Source organism: Opisthocomus hoazin, chromosome 8 (assembly GCF_030867145.1).
Source record: "Opisthocomus hoazin isolate bOpiHoa1 chromosome 8, bOpiHoa1.hap1, whole genome shotgun sequence".
Taxonomy (NCBI): Eukaryota; Metazoa; Chordata; class Aves; order Opisthocomiformes; family Opisthocomidae; genus Opisthocomus; species Opisthocomus hoazin.
The window spans coordinates 73,469,529-73,483,067 of NC_134421.1; the positions used below are offsets into that span (position 1 = coordinate 73,469,529).

General features: G+C 50.8%; 1 protein-coding gene across 2 annotated transcripts in view; it reads right to left on the reverse strand.

Moving 5' to 3' along the window:
* The window catches only part of NRF1 (nuclear respiratory factor 1), an 87,636-nt gene extending 80,509 nt beyond the window's left edge, over positions 1–7,127 (reverse strand). For both annotated transcript variants that reach the window (XM_075427743.1, XM_075427742.1), the window contains exon 1: positions 6,964–7,127. The gene's annotated coding sequence lies outside the window, so the exon portion shown is untranslated. The remainder of the gene's footprint in view (positions 1–6,963) is intronic.
* Between the last annotated feature and the right edge of the window lie 6,412 nt (positions 7,128–13,539).

The following is a 13,539-nucleotide window of genomic DNA, read 5'->3' on the forward strand; positions in this document are numbered from 1 at the left end:
GCTGGGCTTGTTCAGCCTGGAGAAGAGAAGGCTGAGACGGGACCTCAGAAATGCTTATAAATATTTTAAGGGTGGGGGTCAGGAGGATGGGGCCAGACTCTTTCCAGTGGTGCCCAGTGACAGGACAAGGGGCAACGGGCACAAACTGGAGCAGAGGAAGCTCCAGCTGAACCCAAGGAAGAACTTCTTCCCTCTGAGGGTGACAGAGCCCTGGCACAGGCTGCCCAGGGAGGTTGTGGAGTCTCCTTCTCTGGAGATATTCAAGACCTGCCTGGACAAGGTCCTGTGCAGCCTGCTGTAGGGGACCCTGCTTCGGCAGGGGGGTTGGGCTGGGTGATCCACAGAGGTCCCTTCCAACCCCGAACGTTCTGTGATTCTGTAAGTCAGTGCTCAAGTGGGGCTTTTCCTCCTTTGAATAGACGGCACGATATGCAAATCCCACAGGAACTCAAAGTTTTTAGGGTTCCTGCAACACACAACCATGTACCTGATACACTGAAAATGGACTGCAAATTTTTATTTGCTGCTGTTATATTTTACTTCAGATGTCTTTCACATTTCTCCACCACCACCTCCACACGCTTCTCATTATCAGGGTTTAAGTATCACAGCTATCACAGGAACATACACCATTCCCTTCTCAAGCGAGAGACCCAATTTACCGATTTATCACAGAATCACAGAACAGTATAATAGAACGGTAGGGGTTGGCAGGGCCCTCTGTGGGTCGCCCAGCCCAACCCCCTGCCCAAGCAGGGTCACCCAGAGCAGGCTGCACAGCACCGCGTCCAGGTGGGTCTTGAATATCTCCAGAGAAGGAGACTCCACAGCCCCTCTGGGCAGCCTGGGCCAGGGCTACATCACCCTCAGAGGGAAGAAGTTCTTCCTCGGGTTCAGCTGGAGCTTCCTCTGCTTCAGTTTGTGCCCATTGCCCCTTGTCCTGTCGCTGGGCACCACTGCAAAGAGTCTGGCCCCGTCCTCCTGACACCCACCCTGAAGATATTTAGAGGCATTTCGAAGGTGCCCTCTCAGCCTTCTCTTCTCCAGGCTGAACAAGCCCAGCTCCCTCAGCCTCTCCTCGCAGCAGAGATGCTCCAGTCCCCTCATCATCCTCACAGCCCTCCACTGGACTCTCTCCAGTAGCTTCTCATCTTTCTTCAACTGGGGAGCCCAGCACTGGACACAGCACTGCAGATGGGGCCTCCCCAGGGCAGAGCAGAGGGGGAGGAGAACCTCCCTCACCCTGCTGCCCACACTCCTCGTGATGCACCCCAGGATCCCATTGCCCTTCTTGGCACCCAGGGCACGCTGCTGGCTCAATTATCTGTCAATTGCCACGAATACTCAGAAGTAACCAGCCCAAAAAGACAACCTGCAGCCCAGAGCAGCTATGGGAAGAGCTTCAAATCAGCTCGCTCTTCCCAGGGCTGAAAGGGAACAGCACTATCTGAACGCCCTTCTCCTTCCAAAGGGAAACCACAAGTTAAAGTATTTTCTTTGTGCCCAAGAAAGCAGTTGCAGCAGCAAGAGACTCTAATGGCTGACGCCAAAAATAAATTTACGGGGAAAAGAATTAATTTACACGCCATTCCTCTGGAGAGGATGTCACGAGGTAAATAAAACGTGGAGACTCTAGGGGTGTGGTCCTGCAAGTATTTTTGACCCAGACTATGGGGAAGTTTTCCAAGCCTCGAAGTCATCCCCATTTGATTACTTTAATTAGATGGTTATGTAATAAACAGAGGGAGGGACTCCGTTTCTTTTGGATTGCATTTCTTGATCACGCTGGTTATAAGCAAAAAGCGTGTTCTCTAAGTGAAAATATACTTTTCGTGTTTTTCTGCTTAGGTATTTGAAGTCAGATGAATTTTGTAACAGCACTGAAGAAGTTGAGTTACCCTCCACGTCGCTATCAGTCTGCAGCATCTGAGCAATCCATTTATTATTTATAGGCAATACAGACAGCACACAGAGCAAACGGATAAAATAATTCACACATCTGCCCTACACACCGCTTCACAGAGGCAGAAAGTAATCAACACCCAAGAAAAACAATGTGAGCGAGGAGGCAGAGGCTCAGAGCTCAGCACCACGAGCAGAACACACCTCACCATGCTCCGTGCTGAGGAGACAGCTGCTTTCATCCTCCAGCACAAAACCAGGCTCCGTTACCCACTGAAAGCAGTCTGGTCTCCAAGAAAGGATGAAAAACAGGAAGAAAAGGAGACACTGGACTTTCCAGTCCTATAGAGCAAATGCTTGGATGGAATACACCTTCCATCCAAAGCATCCCAAGAGCCTTTGTACAGCAACATCTTTCTTACAGGAGGAAAAAAAAAAAAAACAAAAACCCATGGTATTTCATTGACATCAAAACGTCAGTGCGCATCGGGATGCCTATCACTCTCCTATATGCTCCACTAAACATAGCCTCCACCTCCCCGTTTTCTAGCTGTCAATAGAAGGGGCTCCTTCTTGGAGTTTGGCAGGCCGACTCATCCACAACAAAACCAGACCAGCCTCAGACGGAAGTTCTTCCCACAAAGCCAAACGCATCAGGCAATCTCCAAAACAAAGTGGGCGTTCAGCCTCGGCTACTCGGCCACCCTCTCCCAGCTCCCCCCTTACTAGCGCTCCTGGTGAGAACGCAAGGTCTGCTCCTCGTCATGAAGTGTACTATTCCCAAAAGGATCACGGGCTCTGATGTCTCCTAGCGAGCGGTGCCATCGCACAGGGTGGAATGACTCCAGCCAACCTTCCCAATGGGACTGTCCAACTGGCTCAAGCCCACCAGTTCTTGGGACAAAGCAAAAGCACCAGGGCCGGAATAAGCAAAACACTGCAACTACTGAACCTTGTTGCAATCGCTGCAGTGGTTACAGGGGACACCTGAATTCTCCCCAAAGCAGATGGTGCCTGGATGGTCCAGGTTTTCGCCTGGACAGGTGAGAGGTTCCTGCCACCCACGGTACAAAGCCCTGGCAGCCCTCACCACTCTGGACCTTCAAACCTTTCTCCATAGTCCACTGCTAACGTACAGCCTTTACTTTGGAAAGCGGCGAGAGTTTCAGGTGGAAGAAAAGAGAAGATGCCAGTAATGTTCAGCATTTTATGGTCTGGAATACTTGAAAAACAGTGGGCATGCTAGGATACTTTTACCTGGTTTAGATTCACACGCAAAACAAGCTGATGAGGAGATTCACAATAGCTGACACACCAATTCAGTCACTAAAGCGAGTGACAAAACAGACCGGGGCAAGGGCACGTATCTGCATTCAACAGGGGGAACGGGAGAAACTGATCCTCTAACAAACAACGGCATTCAAAACCGTAAGAGGCTGGATTACCTTCAAACACAGAAAAACACCGCCCCAGCGCCAAGAGACCGTGCTAGAGGCTGCGTGCCACTCGACTCCTTCACGTGGAGGGTCTTCAGCGGTTCAGGAGACCTCCAGCTGGACGAGCCTTACTGAAGATCCAGAAGAGAACAACCAGCAACAGAGCTCCGAATCTGGTGCAAAAACTAAACTGGAACAAGTGGAAGCTTTTATCCTTAATTTTGATTTACAACTGGCTGTAGCCAGTCCTAATTTTAGACAAGCACGCTTGACAAATGGCTACATATCAAAGCGCTAATGAAGTTCACTAGAGGAGAGCCGCATGAGTCACAAGTACTGGCTTCAAGTGCCACCTCAGCACCATCTTCCATCTTCCTACTACTGTGTCTACTACACAGCAAAAGTAAGATCCCCACCACGCAGCGCAAGTTATTTCAAAAGACAAAGGGGCGTATTTTAAAATTATTTTATTAAATAACTCAAGCACTGGGTAATCAGCAATACAAAAAATCTTAACCATTTTTTTTTTCTTCCTGTGGATCTACTTCAGAAGCAGCACAAGACAGATAAAGTCCGAGGCTAAATTTCACAGTACTTCTGGCAGTGAAAAATTATCAACACAAGCTGATTTCTACCGACCACACACAACGTTCTTACGTATAAAAAAACCTCTGTATTAAATTTTCTTGGTAAAAGGCATACAGGGGCACAGCAGAGTCACTGCACTCTGCTTCCTTCCCAGAGGATACTTTTCCAGATCAGAGGATGGTAATGCAAAAAAAGAATAATTCCAAAAGCCTCCAAGAGACTGAAAAGCCGCATGGAAATCTCAGCAGGAAGAGCAGGTGGAAGCAGTAGTGGAAATATTCCCAGAGCACGCACACGCACATGGCAGCAGACGTTTGACATGATGTAGCCTAGAAGCAAGATTTACAACAAAGACAGCCCCAGTGCTCCCAGCCTGGGCTCCTCAAGCCATTTGTGGTTCTTCACTTTCACGTACGAGGCTGAAATCTTCCAGGCTTGAGCTTGCCAGAAGCAAAACTCGCTGGTTTAAGTCTAAGAAAAGATGATTCAGGCTCCTGAGCAACAGAAAAATTATGAAATTCCAACACCTGAAGTAGTCCTCACGCCAAAATACCTGCAATCAGAAAGCCGACATCCGCGCAGCCGACCAGTCGTGGGGCTTTCGTCCAGGAAAGTTGAGACAATTAATTGAAGCGCAATATTACAGCGCATAAAACCCCTGCGTGGCCAACCTTACTCAGAAGCAAAGTGGCCGTCGCTCACCGTAGCTTAATCCTCTATGAACACGTTCACGCCACACATTTTCCCAGTGGAGCTATAGAGAAGGGCAACCTCCGACCGACACGGCGCGCACTAAGGACTCTCGCTGGTATAGCTGGGTTTTGCCAGGACGGCTCATTTACGCCTGGGGACAGGGTATTTGTTGTGCTGGCACACCGGGCAGCACCGCTGGGATGGCACAGTCCACGTCCATGACAAAGTTGTGTCGGGATAACTTACACGCTCGTTACACAGAGCACGGCCAGGCCAAGTTCCCTCCAAAGGAGCATCCGCGCAGCGCAGCGGGTACCGAGCGAAACGCCGCGAGTTAATGGGGTCCACCGAAAAATTTCGCTTCAACAGAAAGACAGCGCTTTCACTGCTCCACGCCAAAAATCACACTGCCTACACAGGCGCGAACACCAGCTCTACCCAGGCTGCCAAGGAACGACGCTTTACAAGACCCGTGCTTCATTCCACCCGTACAACGCGAACGCACACCAGGCCACACACTTTGCAAAGCGCAGATGCCAGGGCGGTACGTGAAATCGGAAGAACTGCACAAAACACAGAGTGGACGAGGCAGACGGTTCCCCGGCTCGCTGTATCGACGGCACGTGTGTAAGAGCCCGCGCCTCGCTCATCGTAAAGCCTGCACATAAATGAGGCGAGACTTCTGAAAAACAACTGCAATACAATAAAACACAACAAAAAACAACAGCGGCACGCTATCAAACAGTAAACACATGTGGAAAATTACGTGAGCACAGGAGATTACTTAATTAAACACTACACTATAACACTTCTCCATGATGGACAAGAATAAAACCCTAAGGAAAGCGAATGTCATCCTGACCTTTCCCAAGTTACCATCGTTGTCATAGACTTCCTCTCTCCTCAGTCAAAAAAATCCGTTGCTCCCAGTTTTACCACACACACAAAAATCTAAAAATTTACAAAGATGCACAATTTCCCTCTCATCTTTTTCCCCAATATTAGGGCATTAAAAGTTCAATATAACAGGTTTTAAAAATGAGCAACTGTGATGAGGATGAATCAGAAGACAAGGTGATGCTACTGCTAAAGTAAGGATGAACACGAGTTGCCGTGATGTCATGAACGAAACTCTTGAAAAATAACGACTGCACACAGCCACCACAACACCAAAAAGACTCTCACCATACCCACGACATGGGAAAAGGGTCTAAAACCACACCTGGAGAGCAGCAGGGCTAACGCACTAGAGACAAAAACCACAACAGCAATGCCCTTCCTAAGCTAAAAATCCTGAATTCTGGAAATAACGAAGCCGGTTCCGGCGGAGGGGAAAAAAAACCGCAAAGCAGAGATCCAAATCCTGAAGAGGCGCAGAGAAAACATCTCCCCATGCTACGAAAATCATCCGTCGCTGCAAGAAAGCCCAGACGAGGTGACCCCACGCGTACGAAGACGTCTGAGCCGAATATTTCTGCCCTGTAATTATTATTATTTACACTGACGAGGTTCCCGAGCACCTCACCAGGTCTCTCCCGAGCCAGGTGTTGTATAACCCAAGAACAAAGAGATGCGAATTCTACCCCCTTTTTGGGCATACTGGAGGGTGGGGAGGAATAAAAATATTCTGCTCGGTTAAGAGCGTTTAAACTCGCTGCCCTCCCAGCAGCGCCCCAACTCGGATACGAAAGGGCAGCTGCCACAAGGCAGCGGTCTGCAGTCCGAAAAATAAAATAAAAAAAATAAATATATATATATAAATATATATAAATACATATATATAAGGGGGGGGAAGGGGGAGAAAAAGGGGGGGGAAGGGGGGGAAAAAGGGGGGGGAAGGGGGGGAAAAAGGGGGGGGGGGGAAGGGGGGGGGATAAAAGGGGGAAAGAAAATAAAAGGAGAAGAAAAGCCCCGCAAATGGCTGCGGCCGCGACCCAACTTCCCTCCCCGGAGCGGGACGGGCGGGCAGCGGGGCCGGAGCAACCCGCAACGGCCGGCTGGGCCCGACGCGTGGGCCCGGGGCCGCCCGCACCGCCTTCGCCTTCCCTTCCCTCCCGCCGCCGCCCCGCAGGCCCCGCAGCCGCCGCCCCGCCGCCACCTCCCCACCCCCCCCCCCCCGCCGCCGCCTTCTCCCCGGCCTCCGGGCGGGAGCGGCCCGCAGCCCGCCACAGGGCCGCGCTCCCCCCCCTCCCCGCGTCGGGGCCTAGCGCGGCCTAGGCGGCCCCGCTGAGGGGAGGCGCGGGCGCCGGAGCCGGGGGTGCCTGGGCGGCCGGCGGGGGCCCCCGCGTTGCTGCGGCTGCGCCGGGGCTGGAGGAGCTGGGAGATTGCGCGGTAGGACACTCACCTCAGAGCGGCTGCGCTGCGGCGGGCCTGCGCCGTGGAAGCCTCTGGCGGGAGGCGGCCGGGGAGGGAGGCGAGAGGTGGGGGGGGGACGCGGAGCGGCTCGCCCTGAGCCGCCGCAATGGCGAGCGGGAGAGGCGGGGAGCGGCGGCGGCGGAGCGGCGGCGGCGGGAGGAGGCCGGGGGGGGAGAGGGAGAAGGGGGGGGGGGGGAGGAGGAGGAGGAGGAGGAGGACGTATGGCGTCATAGCCCGGCGCCGCCGCCATCTTGAGGAGGGCGAGGCGGGCGGCGGCGGCGCCATGTGCGGGAGGTCGGGGCGGCGGAGGGGCGAGGGGGAGGAGGAGGAGGAGGAGGAGGCGGCGGCGGCGGTGGCGGCGGCGGCGGGGGGGAGCGGGCCGGCGCCATGATGGGGAGGTCGCGGCGCCTCTTGCCCCTCAGGGGGCGAGGAGGGGGTGGCCGCCGCCATCTTGGGGAGGTCGCACCCGCTCTCCCCCCCTCCCCGAGGAGGTGCGAAGGGGCTTCGGGCCGGCGGAGCCTGAGGAGATGGCGGGCGGGCGGAGGGCTGCAGCTTGGACCGCGCTGGAGCTGAGGGGGTCGCGGTCGCAATCGCGTTTTTCTGTGGGAAAAAAAACCTGTTTAAAACAATCCCGGTCTGGTGCTGGGCCGTGGCTTTCCTGCCTGCGCACCGCCCCGTACCAACATCATGGTTTTGGGGTAGGAGAAACCATATTGCTGAGCTCATCTGGGTGTCAAAAAAACAAAAGAGATCAAAATAACGCGTCGGGAGGCCGGCGGGGTGTGCGGAGGCCATCTGTAGCTGTAAATCTTTGCCCAATCCCGGCGAGGGCCGCCGGCTGGAAGCAGCTGCGGCTCCCGCGCTGGGGCTGCCTCGGAAACGGAGCTTGGTCTGGTGCTGAGGGGACGGGTGTCCCTCCTGTGCGTAAGAAAGCGGCAAAAAGACCGTTAGCAGGCCGACCTGCTGCTTTCTGCCCCGAACACAGACGTGCTCCACAAAGCCTCTTGTGTCCGCTACCGCCCAGTGGGTATCGATGAACTGAACTCGGCTTTAGCCCCACTAATTACCCTTCCCAGTATATGGAAGCTAACGATTTCTTGTATTATATTAGGGCTCAGAAACGTCTGTTAGGATCGCAGCCTTGTTCTGGGCAGAGGTGTTCACGTCTGAAGGCTGTTGCTGTCCCCGAGAAGCCTGGGTTTTCAGTAGGAATCTGAAATATAAAGGAGGAGGATTTAAAACACAGAGGGAAAAGGAGATGGGGAAATAATGAAAATGGGTATAAATCTGTGTTTTGTAGGAGGGAGCGTTAAGATGGCACTTGAAGTTTGATGCACTGAAGCTGTCAAATTTCAAGATGTTTTCCCCGCACTGTGTCACCAAGAATGACATGGACAATACAGTGAGAAGAGGTACTAGGAGAAAAGTTAACAGGAGCTGGTTAAGAGCAGCCTGGAAAGCAAAATATTTTCAGTAATGTTCCTTCATTAGGGATCTTATGCATTTATTGTACACTCTGTGCTACAGATCTGGTGGGTCAGAGATTCAGTGGACTTTTATATTAGGGTAATCATAATTTTATTTTTGTTGGCATAAAATGTATGTGATTTGTTTCATTTCAGGACATGAGCCTGCCATCTGTGCCTATTAGAAACCTCTTGCATGGGTATGTCATTGCACTAAATATGATAAATTTTTTGTCATTATACTAATATTCACTACTGGGATTTTACAAGTTCCCTTGAAGCATGCAGCACCAGTCCCTGTAAAAGGGGATTTGTCCGAGATGCCTGCCAGCTCACAGCACTCTGCAAATTTACTGATAGTCAGGCAAATGCAGAAAATTTAGAAATAAATTCGTCTGATCAGTGCAATGAAACATGGCCACGAATTTCTTCTGCTTACAAACAGGATAAAGCAATAGTAGATCACTTCTTAGGGCAGAAAGTGATAAGCATACTATACCCATCTGAAGATGCAAGAATATGGAAAGGATGATACAGAAAACAAGTGCTGACGTGCCTCGTCTGCAGAGCCATCCGAGGCCATTGGCATGCGCGTCAGGTCACCTCGGGATCGACTGTCCACTCTGCAGTCACACTCCAGCTGTCGCTTCCGCAGGGCCCCTGCATTTTTTCAGGGTCTTTGCTACCACGTGTGCACTCTCACAGCACGTTGTGGGGAAAATAACAGCTCCGCTTCTTGTGTGAGTGTCCTCTCAGCCCGTAGACTCAGTTACTGTGAGTTTTGGATGCTCTGGATTTCTGTTGTTGGCCTCCCATAGGTACGAAATGTGGATCCAGGCCAAATGGTGACTTATGCCTGTTGCTGAGATGAATGTAACTTTTGCTGCAGAGCCATGAAGGTGCTTGGCCTGAGGCTTGCTGCTCCGTGAAGACAGGGTAGCGCCTTGGCAACGCAGGCAGACATGTGGAGACAGCTGATGCGAACTGTAACAGCGGTGGAAATCCCTTGTGCTAATCGGCGGTTTTGGAGCAGGGCCACAAGCACCGAGACCTGGGACCGTGCCACCCAGCAGGCCTGGTATAACCCACAGTGACGCAGAATCTCCCCAGGAGGAATGTTGCTTTCTGGTACATCACAGGAAGGTAGATTTAGATAAGCCACCAAGAAAATTTCGTAATAGTAGGATGTGACAATACTGGAAGAGCTTTGGGACACTCTGGAGTCTCCACCGTTGGCGGTTTTAAGAACAGGTCAGACAAAATATGGCTCAGGAATGCTGTGGGTAGAGTTGCTGCTGCCTCGGGGAGAGGGATGGATGACATGACGTCTTGGGGTCACATCCAGGTGCATGTTTTCAAGGCCACATGTTGCTAATCGGTTTGGAATGGACAGCTCAAACCATGGGCTTGTCAAAGTGCACATTTATGAGTCAGTGGCTGTTGAGTGTGCTGGGATGGGGGCTGGCACAAGTGCTTGTTGTTTCCACCTCTCTCAAAGTGCACTTAGTTATGTGAAGAGAAGAGTGCACACAGGACAAAGCCTTTTGACAGGGAACAGCGTGGACGTTCATTTGGGGCATACCAGAAAGGTCCTCCAGAGGGGCAACATTTCCCAGTATGAAGAAACTAACTCTTCCTCTTTGGAAGAACCGAACATCAGCACATGTCTCCCCAGGTTCTTTTGGAGATCCAGACTGCACTGTGACATAGACCCATAATCCTACATGAAAATGGTTGGGAAAAGACTAATTGTGAGTACAAATGTACATTTGGCCAGCAGAATGGTAGGAAGCCTGGCTTGCACAGCCATGGGAGTGCCAGGGGCTGGTTGGGACGTGCCGTATCCAGCATGCAGGGAAGGAGAGGGGAGGAAGAGTGAGGCATGGTGGGGAAAGAGCTCTGGTGGCAGGGCACACCTGGAAAGTTTACCTGTCCACAACCTGGGTCTGGGAAGAGAAAAGGTAGAAGGGATAATGTGAGGACAATGTTATCAGGTTACCAGCTGGATGCGTCGGCTCCGGTGCTGTGAGGCCGTGGGAGAGAGGTCAGAAGACCAGGCAGTTTCAGTAGATCACATTGTCTTTGGTTGGTGACTTCTGCGGCAGAAGAAGAAAGCAGATGAGTAACAAGGAAGGATTGCCTAGGAGAAGATGCACAGCAAGGCGTAAGGCGAATGGGAGTGCCTGGGTCAATTAGCTGGCGCTGCTTTGTAACATGGGTGGGTTATTACCAGCAGTGTAAGCGGCTTTTGGGCTTTGGCCAACGGCCTCAGACAGGTCTGGCCTGAAAGTGCCACCAGCCTTGGGTCACAGATTGTGTGGGTTTTCAGGTGCCACAGCAGAGTCCATGCACAAATAAGAGCCCTAGATGAAGACAGCTAGCTCCAGTGAAGACTTTTGTTCTGTGGCTGCATTGCAACAGGAAGGTTTGCATGTGTGAAAAAGCACTATTGACTTTTAGGGACCACAAACAGAGATTATATTTTCGTAATGGGATGAGACGTGCTCTTAGTAGTGTGTTTAGCACATCTCATAGACCAGGTCAATCCAACACATCACTTCTCTCAGCTAAGCTAATGTGGGCAGGAGGGAGACTTCTCCAAAAAGTGTTTTGGAGACACAGGTATAGCTTTAGGACTTCCTGAACACAACGACTCTTGCTTATTTTATGACAACAGACATTACAACAAACAAGAATCTGTTACCTTCCTGGGTTTACACAGGAAGGCTGATCTCTGGCATGCTGGAGATGAAGGAGCTGCACGTGGTCATGCAGGAGAAGAAACATTCCTCGCAGCAATTCTCTTCAGGGTCTGCTTGCCACAAAATGTCCTAGCTGCCTCATTTGAAACATCTGCTGCCTATTGGCACTTCTTGGCTGCCTGTGCTTGCAAGCGATGGAAGAGGTGGAATCCCAGGCGTTTGGCATTTGTATCATCAGGGGAGAAAAAGTGGATCATAGAATCATAGAATGCTTTGGGTTGGAGGGGACCTTTAGAGGTCATCTGGTCCAGCCCCTCTGCTATGAGCAGGGACATCTTCCACTGGATGAGGTTGCTCAGAACCCCATCCAGCCTGGCCTTGAATGTTTCCAGGGATGGGGCCTCCACAATTTCTCTGGGCAATCTGTGCCAGTGTTTCACCACCCTCATGGTAAAAAATTTCATCCTTATATGTAGTCTAAATCTACGCTCCCTCAGTTTCAAGCCATTACTCCTTGGATGGGTCTTTGTTCTTTCATACGGAGTTTTTATTCATCTTAAACCCAGAGAAGAGAACAGTAACTGATTCAACCACTATGCTGTAAACAAAACGCTCTGATGACTGAGCAGAACTAACTGACCAGTTCTTAAACGTTCACGGTGCAGACTGAAGGGGAAGACAGCAGACACAGCTGCTTGGCGTTTTCCTTCTCTGCCCCTTTTTCAGATTAAAAAAATTGCATCCATTGCTTTCTTTTAATGTGAGCCTTTGCAACAGTGATTGTTCAGTAACGTGCAATAAACCAGATCTGCATGGCTCATAAAGAGCCGGGCTGGTTTTCATTACTCTAGGGAAAATGCTGATAGTGCAATGAGTTTGTTATAAGTAGCCTTGATTGGGCTCTGGCTGACATAGTTTCTCTGGAGCCAGGTTAGACCAAAGCTGAGTCTGAGTTCTGGGAGCATTCCTGTGATGAACAGCTCTGTTACAGTGTAGTCACCAAAAATCTACAGAGGTGCAGTCACTCTGGAGAGCTGCAACTGGTAGGATAGTGGATCCTCCAGCATCCCCCGGAGCCTGTCGGGGCTCTGCAAACACACATTTCTGGCCTTTCCTCTGAATATCCCCTCTGTTCAGTTTAGATTCTTCCACTTAGCTCTCCACCTTTGTGGACACTCCTCAGATGTTTTCAGCTGATTTTGACTCCTTCTGCTCAAATATAGTTTGGTCAAGTTCTGCATACATTGATCTTGCCATTTTTCTGCACAGAGTATGACGAGCAGCTAAAGTTGTCTGGTGTTACAGTGGAACACGGGACGGAGTGAAGAGGCTGAAGAAAAGACGTTATTAGCTTTGCCAGGTATTAGAGAGAGAAGGAGGCATTGTCCCAGATAATTCCAGTTCTCCGGGTTTCTTATTATTTATTTGGTCTCTTTCCCAGATTGCTACTACCTCCATAAAAAAGACACTTCCAGAGCTTTTTTCCTCTATTTCAGGTCCAGTGTCACAAGAGCCATCTCAAGACCAGAGTTTCCAGTACGGCCTCTCTGGGCTATGATGCCATAACTCTTAACTGTAGAGCTTACCCCTTTTTTGTAATTCTTTGGCATCACCACCCGGAGCCAGCTCGTGCTCATTATTGCACCAGTGAAAAACCCTAGTATGGAAAGCGATCGGGCAATCAACAGTTAATTTCAAGCTTTATTTTCTTGGACAGTAATAAATTATTTTAGGGCTTTGCTGCCTGTTTTTGAAGTTCCATTTTGGATACTCCTCTGGACCAGCGGTGCTCTGGGGCAGCCCTGAGCCTCAGAACATTTCTCTTAAGGAGCAGGGAGGGTTACAGCAGAAAGGGGATCTGTGCCATGGACTCTGGAGACCTGGTTTCTCTCATCATGAGGGAGAAAGGCTGCATGGTGTGAAGATCTAGAAGATACCCCGATTGGGGCTGAGACCCTTGGTTTGGCATGTGATTATAGAACAAAGTTGGGTCTGAATGTGCAGCAACACAAGCAATACGTGACGTGTCTTGGGGACAGCAGCTTTACTTGTGGTTCCTCTTCTGCAGCAACCAGTAACCAAAAGCAGTCTGGATTTTGGGCTTGCCCTGCAGCAGCCAGCCTCTTCACTGCTTCTCATAACTAGCGATTGTTTCTATTCTGCCAGGACCCAGAGTATTTAGACATAAAAGGCGGCGGTGTTGGATGAGTGCCATTCTCTCATCTCTGTGAAACAGCAGTAACAGTAACAACTACAGAGAGAATGGTATGAAAGAGCCCACTTAGGCTATTACGTACAGCTTTTCACTGCCCGTTGCAATGTTCCTTGCAGCTAAGCACCGAACTACAGTAGACTTTACAGCAAAAACAGTTTATGGGGAGACAAAGATGAGACTAA